Genomic DNA, 15,068 nt, shown 5'->3' with positions numbered 1-15,068 from the left:
TGCAGCCTTGACGAACTCCCTTATTCTGGCTGAAATAATCAGTTCGTCTGTTATCTATTTTAATGCAGCATTTGTTGTCTTTGAACATGTCCTTTATTCAATCATAAACCTTTCCTCCTTGTCCACTCTGAATCAGTTTTAAGACCAATCCATCATGCCAAAATGAATCAAAGGCTTTTTTTTAAATCAATAAAGCAGCCAAATATTTTTCCTTGTTTTATTTGGTGGACATGTTTGTTTATAAGTGTGTTCAGTGTGTAGATATGATAAGTTGTTCTCTGTTTTGGCATGAATCCAAATTGACAGTTGTGTAAAGTCTTGTTTTTTTTTAGATACTGAGTTAATCTGTAATTTATAATGCAATAGAATAGTTTGCCAAGGTTGCTGCTCACTGAAATGCCCCTGTAGTTGTTTGGCTTTAATTTGTCACCTTGTTCGAAGATTGGGGTAATTTGATTTTCTTTCCAATTCTCAGGAAAGTGTCCTGATTTTAAGAGCAAATTGAATAATTTGAGAATGGCCTCATTCAGTTTGGGGCTGTCATGTTTCAACATCTCATTGCATATTCCATCTGAGCCACAAGATTTGTTATTTTTGAGGGATCTTTTGAGAGTTCCTTTAGTGATATGGCATTGTCCAAATTATTTAATTGACCCTTTATTGTGCATTCCACATTATATAGTTGGGAATTCAGAATTTTTGGGTGGGGTTTTGTTCATTTTGTATATAAAGGTTTCTAAAATGTTCTGTCCAGGTGTTTGGGTCACAGATGGGAATTTGTTCTTCTTTGTTGGACTTATTTAAATGGTTCCATAATTTCCAGAATACATTTTGATTAACTGCTTCTTCTATTTTGTTGAGCTTTGTTGTCATATGTTCGGCTCTTTTGCTTTTTAGCAGTGACTTGTACTTTTTAAGCATTTGTTGTTAGATGGTACGTGTTAGTTGATTTGCGGGGTCTCTGTGTTTTTTATTTGATAAAAATCATAGTTCTTTTCTTAACTTTTGACATTCTTTATCAAACCAGTCAGCTTTCGTGATTTCCTTTTTTCTCCTGTTCAGTTTTATTTTATTCAATGATTTGCTGGCAACTGTGAAAACATTTTTAGTCAGTTGTTTTGTCGCCAAACTGATGCTTTTCTCGTCTTTTCCAAATGTGGATAGGAGAAATGCATCAATCATGTTCTCAGCATAAATGCTGTGGAGTTCAGCTTCATACTGGGCTGGACTGTCTTTTTTGCAGAAGAATCTGGTTGGGAAGGGATATAGTTTAGACTTCTGATTTGAAGATGGTAGAAGACTGGCTGACTTGTTCAGACTAATGACAATGTGACAGTGGTCTGAGAGAGGTAGTTGTGGCATCACTCTGAAGTAATTTATCTTGTTTTGATCTAGATCTGTGATGGCGTAGACCACTGTGCTACTACCTAGAAAAGAGCCGTAGGTAAATCGACCCAGAGAATCACCCTTTGTTCTGCCGTTCACTGTGAAGACCCAGGCTTTTACAGAGCTGCAGAAATTGTTTTCCATTTGATTACAGTGTGGGCACAACCTTTCTTCCTGTGGCAGCCATGTTTTCCTGTGTCTGCCCGTTTCTATAGTGAGGTTGTGTCCACTGAGTCTGTATCTTTTCAAGGTGGCTCTCAGGTTTTTGTATGTCACTGTGTACAGATAGTCTGCTATGGTGTAGTCTCTTTTTAGGGCCAGTTAGCATTGCATTTTAATCTGTTGTTGTGTTTGAGTTTCCCAGTATGTGATATAATTTTGTTTTATTTGTGCTGTAATTTGGCTGTATCTAATTAGTTTAGCAGTATTGTTCTGGTCCAGGTCTCCAGTGTGATGAGGGTTAGTAGATGTTGGTGAAGCATCAGGACTAAAGCTCTGGACCAGCTGAGAGAGGGGATTGGTTTCTTTGCTCAACTCTTTATAATGGTATGAGTGGGGGTCGCTGAGTTTTAGATGTTGCCAGAATTTGATTGCCCGTTTTTGTTTTGTTTTTATAATTAGTGGTTATTTGCATAATTTTGCCCTGCATGCATTATTTGTTATGTGCTTGTAGAAAATTTTTACAGAATTCTGTAAAAGTGTCTCAATTGGATGTTTTTCCCATTTGGTGAATTCTTGATTTGGATTTGTCAGTGGACCCCACACCTCACTGCCATACAGGGCAATCCGCTCAGTCAATGATTCTAAAATTTGTAACTAAATTCTAATAGGTATCTCTATAGGACATTTTCGTTTAATGGCATAGAAGGCTCTGCAAGCTTTATCTCTCAGTTCATTCACTGCAGGGTTAAGGTTTCCAGTGGAAGTGATTTGGTTTTATTGAGGTTTACTGTCAGGGCCCAGGTCTGACAGTATTGCTCTAGCAGGTCCAGGTTTGGCTGTAGACACATTTCAGTGGTAGACAACAGAACCAGGTCATCTGTATACAGCAGGCATTTGATTTCTGAGTCATGTAGAGGTAGACCAGGGGCTGTAGATAGCTCCAGACTGGTTTCTAGTTCGTTGATGTAAATGTTAAACAATGTTGGGCTTAAACAGCAACCCTGCCTCACTCCATGCTCATGAGAAAGAAATCTTGTTCTTTTTGTGCTAATTTTGACACCAGATTTGTTTTCAGTATACACTGATTTAATGAGGTCATAGGTTTTACCTCCTATGCCACTTTCAGTAAGTTTGTAAAATAATCCATTGTGCCAGATTGAATCAAATGTTTTTTTAAAGTCAATAAAGCATGCAAAAATGTTTCCTTTATTTTGGACAACATGTTTTTCAGTTAAGGTTTGTAATGTGTAAATGTGGTCAGATGTACGGTAATTTGGTAAAAATCCAATTTGACTTCTGCTCAAGACATTGTGTGTTGTGATGAAGTCCAGAAGTCTTGAATTAATTATACAACAAAATATTTTTCTCAGGTTGCTACTCACACAAATGCCTTTAATCATTTGTGTCAATTTTATCTCCATTTTTAATGGTCCTTGATTCCAGATGTCAGGGAAGTAACCTACACTCAGAATCACATTAAATAATGTTAGAATGGCTGATTGGAATTTAGTGCTTGTATATTTTAACATTTCGTTCAATACCCCATCAGGTCCAGATTCTTTTTTGGGATTTAGCGTTTTAATTTAGTTCTTTTTCAGTAATAGGAAAGTCTAATGGGTTTTGATTATCTTTGATTGCCAATTCTAGTACTTATAATTGTTTAGTTATTTGATTTTGCTTACAATTTGTGCCAGTTTCTACTTTATTAAATAATGTTTGGAAATGGGTTTCTCTCTCTCTCTCTCTCTCTCTCTCTCTCTCACACACACACACACACACACACACAAAATGCGCTCACAATAATTTATTCATTACTAACATGAATTAAAAATCTCTGTTTCCCTTCAGCGTGAAAGCACTGAAAACTTCACAGCTTGTTCTTTACCAGTTCATCTAATTCATTGATCACTTGTGGTTGACTGAGGAGAGGGAAAAGATTTGAAAAGAAATTCTGTAAAGCCATGCCTAATTATTCAAGAGTAGATGGCATTCTAAGTAGATGAGGAGGTTTTCAGCTAGTTTGTTTTAATGCTGTTCATCCAAATCCTAGTGAAGATTCACAGAATTTTACAGCTTAGACCAAGTTCTGATCTGGAGTTTATGGTATGCAGCTCCATTTTAGGTGTCTGAATTAACACTACGCAATTCCAACTAGGTCCATGAAATGAGGAGGAATCGTTTAGAGTCTTGCACTTTCAAGTGCTACCCTTTACATTTACCTGCACACTCACACACTAAGAGAAAGGGTAAAAGGCCCTCAGACGTTCTAATTTGCTTGTAATTATATCCATTCCCCCTCATTATCTTTATCTCCCCTTTATGCTCTTTCTTTATCTATCATTGTCCTTTTCTTCTCTCCCTGAGAGATCCTTAGAAACAAGTAGGTTCTCGTCATGGCAACATGCTCTGAAATAGACTGTGAAGCTGGATCCTGGTGGTCAAACGACTGATGGAGTGTGGAATGAGTTCACTGCAATATGAGAATCATTGTTTCAGTTGATTTTCCACATTACTGAAAGCTCTCCATTGGGTAACAACACATTAGACCCACAGGAACTCAATTAAATTAATGCAGTAATGAAATACATTCTTAAAACTGAGTGTAGCTTGAGAGTCCAAATCACTGGTACGTTCCATTTAGTAATTTAGCTAACACTTTGATCCAATGACTTTGTAAATTTATTACAAGTTCAGTCCCTCTGGAATAACCTAAGGTTGAGTGCTTTGATTCAGGGCACAATAGTGATTGTTCATAGGACACTGTGGGGTTTGAGCATACCATGTCAATAATACCTGGAGAAAGCTATCTGTTAAAAATCTCATTCATCCCAATGGCAAGTGCTCGGCTGGCAAATGACCATCCATGCCATGTGATTGATCACACTGGAGCTGCAGGAAAATAATGTTCTGATATGCTTGCAGTGCTGATTGGCACCACAAGAATGCGTACAGTCCCAATTACACTGGTAAGTAACTCTCCTGAGTTGTGACGTCAAAGCTTGCAGATAGGGACACATTTTTTCCTTAAGTGGGGAGAAGGCTTGTTTCTCCATTAATGGTCATTCAAACCTGATACATTTTCATGAAAAACTAAAATTAGTGGACCGCTGGGGGAATTTTTTTTTTATGACATGACCCTTTTAAGCAATATCATAAAAAGCAGGAGTGGTATTGTACTGAATAATGTCATGTCAAGTAATTTACTTTTCATACACAATAAGGCCAACCACTTAGATCATTCATTTGGGCACGAGATTATGGTAATTTATAGTTACTCGTCTTTTCAATCCATTCAGATTTATTCACAGATGCATTCAGTCAAAGCCCTTCTATCAAGAGGAGCCTACAAAGTTAGCAAAGCAACGCAAAATGCGGTGGTCTTATAGACATTCTATGGCCGATACACTGACGAGTAGACAAGAGGCTGTTTTTTTTATTTTTATTTTTTATTTTTAATGGGTGTCTATAGAGGAGATGCTTGAGTGTGCTGAATGTACTGCTTTTGTGAGGAAACAGCTCATGACTTAAAGATTTGACGGCCTGTTCAATCTTCAACAGTTTACAGCTCTCCCCATTCATTTGTATGGCACAGTGACTTACTGTTGTAACACGCTATTTGACCGTTACTGTATGTTTCCACTGGCGCTTTTTTGAGCGAAGGTGAGCAAGCGTTTTCAATTAATTTCAATGGAAGCTGAGTGCCACGCTCTCGAGGTGCATTGTAGGATTGACAGTGGTGATGGGAAAGCGTTGAGGGCGGTGAAGAGTGTCAAAAAAGTTCAAATTTCTTGGCTTTATGCAAATGAGGTACGAAAAACGCCAGGCACCAGCCAATCACTGTGAGCTGAAAGCAGTGACATCTGTTATAAGCACTTCAACATATGCAGATAATGCTAAAGTTTCTGCTGTATTCTGTACAAATGGACTTCAAATTAGGATTGCACCCATTTATTGTGGCAACACTGAGCCTGGGTAAGCAAACGTGTAATAAATTAGCAGTGTTTTCCATTGAGGGCATTCGGAAATGAAGCTGGCATCTTTCCAACTGTAATCGCATATATATAAAATTATATTATTGCACGTGTACTGAAAACCATGATAGACAATACACACTGTCTTTGCATATAAGAAACATGCCCCAAAGCAGAAGCTCTCTGGCAATGGTCAGCTGTGTTGAGCGGATGTTTTTCTGCGCCAGTGGAAATGTACGGTTATACTCTCTGCTATGGCAAAAATGTGGAGGTTGTTATCTCAGTATTGAAGATTTTAGCAGATATGGGCTATGTCCGAAAAAAATGAAAATGCTGCCTTAGGAGGCTGTATATGGAGGTTGGATTACGAATGTGCTTTTCAAATTGTTTTGAGACCAGTTTCCTAAAGAGTTCATTCAAAAATGCTGTCGTTTAAATCGTTAACTGATTAGGCAGCAAGGTAACAAGTCAGCTGCCAACGCTTTTGGATGCAGGGAGTGTCTATCTATCTGTCTATCTGTCTGTCTGTCTGTCCGTCCGTCCGTCCTTCCTCAAACTGAACCTCAGTTAAGGGTTAAATCAAAATAAGCTCAAAAAGGCCTACAGGTTTCTTGACAATGCAACAAAACTGGCTCCATTTCATTCTGCCCCTAGTATAGAACATTCTGTGCACAAAACAAGCCCTTCCCCCAGTCCAGGCATCTTATTCAGTAAATTCCTATGGTACGGCACCAATCTGTGGTTCCATATGTGTTAAGTATGCATAACAAATATGATTCCCAGTGTGCATTATGAACTTTATATGGCAATGGCCTATTTAATATCAACATGACAGATGATGTATATCTTATATATGTGGACCATATGTAACTTAATGAGAGGCAGAACTGTTAAGTTGTCTGGAAGTTGCATGCACGCAGAGTGAACAAGTTGTTTTTTTGTTGGTTTTTTTACAGCAAAGGGATGAGAAATAACAGGAATAGGTCATGCTAGAATAACTAACAGAGCTCTGAGAGCCCCAGTTTAAGCACATCACAAAAGGATACGGTTTATGTTCAGAACTGAGGGTCCTTACTCAAATGTAGTGCTGATAAATTCAGGACAGAGCTTCTCACTTGGAAATGGTAAGAGTTTATTGTGGCTGGAGATTTGAGCACTGCAGAAAAGTATGAAACAACAGCTATCATTCAGGCACACTTGCAGATTTCCACCGAATTCAGTTTTTTGAATGGTCACTGTCTGTGATGATTATTTGAAGATTAGAGGGAAATTTACTGGGTTTCCGTCTGAAAGAAAGAAGGTGATTTAATGCAGCATTGAAAGGCAACAATATAATCGCTTTTTCTAATCATCTTCTCTTATTTTGCTTTGTCTTTTTTCTGAGAATTTGACCTCTATTATGGAGAGGCTGTATACACTAGTACACACACGCACATACATGCTCAAACACATCTGTAATATAGAATGTGTGGGAGCTCAAATGGTGGCAATTTGTGTGGCTATAAGCGATTGGTTGACATGGAGGTGCTGATTATGGGGAATAAGTGTTAGGTTCCGATGGACCCATCCACACTGATGCCCTGATTATGGATAATTTACCCCTACTGTGGCAGCATGGGACTCTTCCCACACTCCCCCTCTCTCTCTCACTCTCCTTTTCTTGTGTCTCGTCTTATATCACAGAGCAATGGAATGAAAGGTTGTCACCAATTCTTCCGATGCCGCTACCTTGGCTGTCATTTCTACGAATATGTGGAAACTCATAAAGTCACTATTAAATTGAATATCTGCAGTCTCATATTCCTTGACAGACCCATGAGGTTTTCTCAATCATTCCACCCCATGACTTTGAATTTATAGGCTATGACAAATGACGAATCTCTGGGTAAGTAAGACTTCCTTTTTCCTTTCTGCATCTAATGTAGCACCCAGTGTACCGTCTATAAATTACACAGCATGTATAATATATAATCTTCTGTAAGTGTGTAAGAAAGTGGCCTGCAGATCAAGCACAGAGTGTAGCACTCCACATTAAATCATTTATTGTGCCTGCATTCAAACAGGCAGAGTGGAGGAAACCAGCCCCAAGTGTATACATCATTTAGCAAAGCTTGGTGCATTCAGCATAGTGATATCTCCTTTTTTAATGCATTTCAGCAGATCTTGAACTGTTTTCAAACATAACGTATAGTATTTTGCCAGAAAAGGCCAATGAATACACCCACGTTGTCTTGCGTTACTCACACGGGAATGATCTGCCCACAGTGCCACATGCTGCCATTAGTGTGTGGTCATTGTGTTCTGTGATCACGAGGACACAGATTTCTGACATATGGACCGTGATGCCGGAGCAACAACTGGGTTAAATATGATTGTTGTAATGAAATAAATGGATAGAAAAGCAATAACATTTAGATGATGACAAGACTATGTTAAACCCGAATGAATTCCTATGCTGGCCCAGGCTGGATCGTTTAACTAGCATAGTTCATCAGCGTCTTTCTTCTGCATAACACAAATGAAGATTTTTAGCAGAATATCTCACCTCTGTAGGTCCATACAATGCAAGTGAATGGTGGCCAGAACTTTTAATCTCCAAATAGCACATAAAGGCAGCATTAAAGTAATCCTTAAGCCTTCAGTGGACTTCTGAAACTATATGATATGTGTGGGTGAGAAACAGATCAATATTTAAGTCCTTTTTTACTATAAATCTCCACTTTCACTTTCACATTCTTTTTTTGTTTGTTGGTTATTCATATTTTTCATGCACATCCTCACCTACTGGGCAGGGAGGAGAATTTTATTGTAAAAAAAGGACTTAAATATTCATCTGTTTCTCACCAACACCTATCATATCACTTCTGAAGATATGGATTTAACCACTGGAATGGTTACTCCATATAGTCTTATGGATTCATTTTATGCTGCCTTTATGTGATTTTTGAAGATTCAAAGCTCTGGTCATCATTTTCTTGTGTTGTATGGACCTGCAGAGCTGAGATAGTCTTCTGTATTCTGCAGAAGAAAGAAAGTAATACACATCTGGGACGGCATCAGGAAACTAGTTAAACGTTATAGATCACCCAGAAATAAACATTCTGTCATCGTTTACTCATACTTATCTTGTTCTAAACCTATTTGAATTTCCTCTGTGGAACACAAAAGAAGATGTTAGTCAGAATGTTAGGGAACTGAAGAAGATGGAAGAATGGAATTCATCCAGGTTTGGAATAGAGGTCAGTCAATGGTGGATTTTGCCGATACGGTAACTAAGGTGGTGGAAAAGGCATATAACCGATTAATCAGCCTATAGTTTTTTTATTTTTTTTTTATTTTTTTTTTTAATCGATCTATATAATAATGAAAAATATCTTATTCTTTCCTTACTATGAAGGGCACAGACATTGAGGCTGCAAAATGAATAACATCCCAAAAGCAGTTTATTGTGCAACCAAAATCGCAATAATAACCAGAGAAATTAAGACTTGGTACACAACGTTGGTCTTTTTACTTTAAACAAGCCCAAAAATGACTCCAGGGACTCTTATTTTGAAATGAATGAGATTTGGCTCTGTTACAATGATCTATGGGTGCTTCTCTAACAAAAGGCTGCAGCCTAGTAAGGCTGTGTCTTTCCAAGACCAGTCCTTCTGAGGCTGTAGGCTAGGCTCCTCCTTAGCATTCAGCGCTATGAATGAGATGGTCTAGTATGTCCGCATAGCTACGTCATAAAGGTTTCTGCCTCCGTGGTCACGGCGTGAAAATTTCGAAAATAAATTCTTTGTAAACCATTTCAACTACTTTGTAGAAATGGAGGAAGTCACCAAGAGTGTGCACATCCGTTTGATTTGTTTTCCAATATTTTTTCTTTTTTTATCCCCTTTTCTCCCAATTAGGAAGTGGTGGCGTGGTTACTCACCTCAATCCGGGTGGCGGAGGCTCATGCTACTCTCCGCGATCCACACACAACTTACCACACGCCCCATTGAGAGCGAGAACCACTAATCGCGACCAAGAGGAGGTTACCCCATGTGATTACCCTCCCTAGCAACCGGGCCAATTTGGTTGCTTAGGAGACCCGGCTGAAGTCACTCAGCACACCCTCCAATATTTTCTTTAAAAAAAAAAAAAATCTGAATTATGCAAAGGATTGTGGGTGATTGAAGGCCACGAAGGATGCAACTGATGGATCCTCCAAAATAAGCTGAATGAAGGCTGCGAAACGAGGCTGCCTTCCAAGTTTCCTCACAATTTAGACGGATTTCGACAGTACTTGATGACGTGGCATGCGATAGGGGGAAAAATGAAAATAAAATATCGGCAAATAATATATTTGATGACACAATTTTTATTTTTGTTTATACCAGCTACTATTATCCAAAACATCAGCAATGCTGGTCATTTTCTCTTCTCTATTTTCTCTCCATTTTCTCTCTTCTTTTTTTTATATATCTCTCATGCTTCCCCAAGCACTCCAACAGACATTCAGTAATATTTGCCAGTCCTGCATTCTCACAGATATAATATGTCTTTAATACTGCAACCATTCCTTTCCAGTAGAGTGAATTCCTCTTTTTCAATACTGCATTTAAATGCTGCAATCAATAAACAAATTATTCACTGAGTGTGGCATCTCTTCCCTGCTGTCTCACGCTGAATAGTTCATTAGCCCATGCCAATGCACTCTGTGGTGTGGAAATATTCACACACACACACACACACACACACACACACACACACACACACACACACACACACACAAGGTATTGACTAAACATAAGGCCAAAAGTGCACTGCTTGTTTTGACATTAGTGCTATATGCAAAAATTGCACAAGAATGTCATGCATAATTAAATTGCATTTTATCACTCTAAAGTTCAATAGTACCAAAGTTCACAACTGCAAAACAGTGGATGATACCATCATAGGCATGAAAGAGTGATGAAATTATAGGTCTTATTTAAATATCACTGTAACATTTGGCTATACCGGCCATGCCAAGTTGTTTATATCTGATAAACTGGTATAAAAAAAAAATTATAATAATAAAAATAAAAATAAATGCAACCAGCAAAAAAAAAAAAAACCAACCAACCAACCAACCAACCAACCAAAAAAAAAAAAAAAAAAGCACGAGAGCAGAGCTGTTGCAAAATCACGGTCATAGAAACCCAGAGAAAATTTTTATTGTTTAGAGGTTGCTCTTTCATATCTCAGGAGACTTACAGTAATAGAGGTCTTAGTTATGTCATTTATGTATCAAAATTCCTTAGTTGAATAAAGTAGACATAAATTGAGACAAACAGTAAAAGTATAGAGCTTTTACATTAATGAGAAATTTGGACAGATTTGATGTGAAATATTTGCAATATTTTGTCAAGCACAGTTTTTGACATTGTTGAGATCTCTTCATGTGAGATTAGAAAAGTCTTCGTTAAGACTTCATTTAAACATTTACAGTTTTTCTCAATCGCTTTGGCTCATTTTTTGAAACAGTCTTAACATTCTCTAAACTGTAAGTGCAATTGTCACAACTGTTTTATGAGACATCACAACTCTATTGCATGGCTGCAAAATGTAGTAACTCACCCAAAACATTTAATTCATGCTTCAAAACTTAGTTATTGTGTCAGTAAATTGGCCAGTGCCACCAAAATTAAAAACATTTTGTCATCGTGTGAGCCATACTGGTCAAAATGTTTCAATGTTTTTTTCTCTATGGCAGTCAACCTTGGAAATGTTTGTTATACACAAATGTAATTTTTGTTCTACTTTTTAGTTGACACTGACTGCTTACTGTACTACACAAAAATGTCAGTTTTGTCTAGCTGAATGCTATTGTGTATCACACTGAGCTTTTTAGATACTGATTTCAACAGTAGGTAAAAGTTTACTGGGAAAAGTCAATACTGTAGTACACAGAAAAACGATATGTCCATTTTTACACATTTCTTACATGTAAAGTCAAGTATAGTGAACAGAAAATTGCCATAAAATTACATCCATGCAAAAAAAACAAAAAACAACAAAAAAAACAACAATGAAAAAACATTCCATGTCATAGATATTTATGGAATATACATGTATGCCTGACAGATTTTGATAATTGAATGGATCATTTTGGATGTGATGGCTCACATGATGAAAGAATGTTTAGAAGTTGTGATGAGTATGGCAATTTCACTGAGGATCAACTCATCAGTTTTGATCAGCAAGCCATGTGCATTTAGTTATTGTGCAAATTGTAGACAATTGTTCTTACTCTTTTGCATACATATGCCAAAACACGTGCAATTTGCTTAAATGAATAAGAAATTCAAATCGGGTGTGAACAAGAAAATAATTGTTCAGAGATTTGAACTTATTGTTTTGAAAAAAATCATTCTCATTCGAGAATTGAGCCAAAGCGATTGAGAAAAACTGTATCATAACTAGGAGAAACAAGATATTAGATTTATTTCATTTGTGATTTGACATTCCTATGGGATGTTTTTTTCATGTATATAGTTTTGATTTCTATACAGGACAAGAACAGGTATTACAATATATGTAATGGAAAATATATACAGTACATATATTAGCTGTATGGCTCCCAAACATGCTAAATGGCTAAAATGCTCACCACGCTGTAAAATACTGTGACAGAATGGTACAGTTATGTATTCTCAGGTGATGCTACTTTCTCGCCTGCAGATTTTATATACCCAACAGTTCAGCAGAACCCGGGAAGAGCATGACTCAGAGAAGAGCTCATCCTGCCAAATGAGAATGAAAGAGACACTGGTTTAATCCACCCAGAAGATATAAGGAAGGGAGAGAGGGAGAGGTAAGTCCTCACAAACTGTGTCCTATTCTCCCTTTAGAAGCTGCAGGGTAATTCACTCTTCTGAATAGTGAACTGTCCACTCAAATAACTCAAGTCTCATAGTGATGTACCAAGATCCTCTCTTCGGAGGATTAGGGGCAATATTATGTGCATTTTTATGTGAAGGTGGATTTTTGTGTGTGTGATTAGGTGCGTTGTGCTGAAGCGTGTGTGCATAGCAGATCTGGTCTTAGAGGCGAGCCAAATGTGACCCACTTTCCCTCTGAGCTTCTCTGCAAGAGATGCACTCAAGCACAGATACACACACACACACACACACACCCACACACACACCCACGTTAAACGCCAACATCAGAAGACAGAGAGGAGGGGAGATAGAGAGAAGAGGGTAAGAGGAGGGAGACGATGATACATAGCCACTGCTGCACTCTTCAATTCAAAAATCAATCCCTGTTCCAAGCCCTCCCCTCCAGCACTTTGTCAAGTGCAAAAACACAGCACCCATTTTGATGGGGGATTTTCATCCAACAAGTAACCACAGCTGCACCCCTGTGTGTGTGTGTGTGTGTGTGTGTGTGTGTGTGTGTGTGTGCGTGTGTTTGCATACGTGGGTGTGCATACGTTGCATATGCATGTGCATAGAGTCGTGAACCTTGGCGTGATGCCATTGTGTGACTTCTCCACATAAACAGCCTATACATTAATAGTTAATTGAATATTAATGAGTCCCAAGTGTAATTGTATCACAAGGAAGATCTGCATAGAGATTACCTATCAAACCCTAACCGCAGAGCTCTACAAGCCACTACAAGCCAATAAACGTGTTGTATTTAGTATCAGGTTAGGTCAGTATCAGTATTACAGCACATTCCACACATACGGTATGCTTTAAACATCATAAAATTAAGATACACAAACATTTGAGTCTATATGCATAACACAGACAATGTTATATAAGCATACTTAAAGAAATAGAAAATTCTGTCATCATTTGCTCACCCTCATATGGATTTCTTTCAAATGTGGAACACAAAAGTAGAACTTCTGAAGAATGTGCATGCTGCTCTTTTCCATATAATGAAAGGGGCTGACAAGCTCCAAAAACGAAAAAATAGCACCATAAAAATAGTCCATGTGACTCGAGCAATACATTTCAAGTCTTCTGAAGCCATACGATAGCTGTGTGAGAAAAAGCTCTCAAATCTTGTTCGCACTTCAACAAAGTAAAAAATTTACAGAAACATTCTGCTCATAATTTCCTTTTGTGTTCCATGACAGAAAGAAAATCCTAAGGGTTTGGAATGAAATGAGGGGGAGTAAACGATGACACAATAAACATTTTTGAGTGAGCAAATTGATTGAGAAAAAATCATGGAACTTTTTGTGTAGGCTGCAGATGCTCTGAATTTCTTAGATTATGTCAGGATGGCACTGTCAGTGGCAACCAGGTGAATATTTTCCTGTATTTGCAGGATTTATAATTATCACAGAGCAGAACTAAACCTGGAAAAAGTAGACTGGCTGACAAACTGACTGAGTGGATTTTTTTCATAGCTCCATATGTCTCTCCAATATATTGGGTTTGAGCAAAAAGTAGTTATTTTCTGACCTCATGTGGGTTATTTAAGTTAATTTAGAATTCACAGGAGACTTTCTGGAGTTTTGAAGACTTGAATCAAGTGCCTGTTTGACTTCATTTAATCCAAGGGAAAGCCTGAAAAAGAAAATGTGTTTTTCTCAAAACTACTGGTGGCACTGTGCATGATTGTACATGATTGGAAAGAACTATTTAAATTTTGGGTATGGGGTAAAAAGAAAAGCATCTACTGTATCATTTAAGTGGCAGATGTTAGTGTTATTAGTTTTCTTCAGAATGTATTTTAGAATTAAACATTTATTTTGAATTGCTTATGAAACTATTTTGTGGTAATACTGAAGTTATGAGGATATGGCAGTGGCCCCAAAAAGTATTTTATGACTTTTTTGGCAGATGCTGTTTGCACCCTGGTGCAGATAATGGTAAATGCTATTTACGCCCCAGTGCAAATAGTGGCAAATATTATTTGCACCCCTACCCTGGTGCAAATAATGGTAGATACTATTTGCACCTATATTAAATATTAACATACAGTATATGGGCATAAATGCAGTGTGTTTATTGTGTTGATTTAGAGTTCCACAGACACCCTACAACACCCCTACCCCTAAACCTAACCTTAACCATATCTTAGAAAAAATAACCTTGGTTTTACAACATTAACCATAGTTTCAGCATGGTATTTTGTAGTAAAGTTATAGTAACTACAAAATTAAACATGGCTACTATATTAACACCGTATCACTGTAGCAACACTACGGTTAATTGCATTAAAACTATGGTTTTTGCCAAAAAACATAGTTACTACAATATTACTAGTAATACAGTGATGCAATCTATACACAAGCGATGCCGAGCCACAGGAACGAGTGCAATTGACAGACCCCGCTTCCGGATCAAACCCCTCTATGCACTCCCCGACATTCACCGTGACCAAGAAGTAGTATTAAAGGAAATATAAAGAGTGGAAACAGGAAATCGAATGGTAAAAAAAATGTGGGACAAAAGGGAGAATCGAAAAAGGGTCGCTAGGACAACACTACACATTCTCACCCTCTTTACACCAAACACCACTGCAGCTACATCTATTGCCTAGTTTGTTCTACACACTCTAAAGGCAAAA

Source organism: Myxocyprinus asiaticus, chromosome 11 (assembly GCF_019703515.2).
Source record: "Myxocyprinus asiaticus isolate MX2 ecotype Aquarium Trade chromosome 11, UBuf_Myxa_2, whole genome shotgun sequence".
Lineage (NCBI taxonomy): Eukaryota > Metazoa > Chordata > Actinopteri > Cypriniformes > Catostomidae > Myxocyprinus > Myxocyprinus asiaticus.
The sequence above is the reverse complement of the archived record's forward strand: the minus strand, read 5'-3'. Positions refer to the sequence as shown.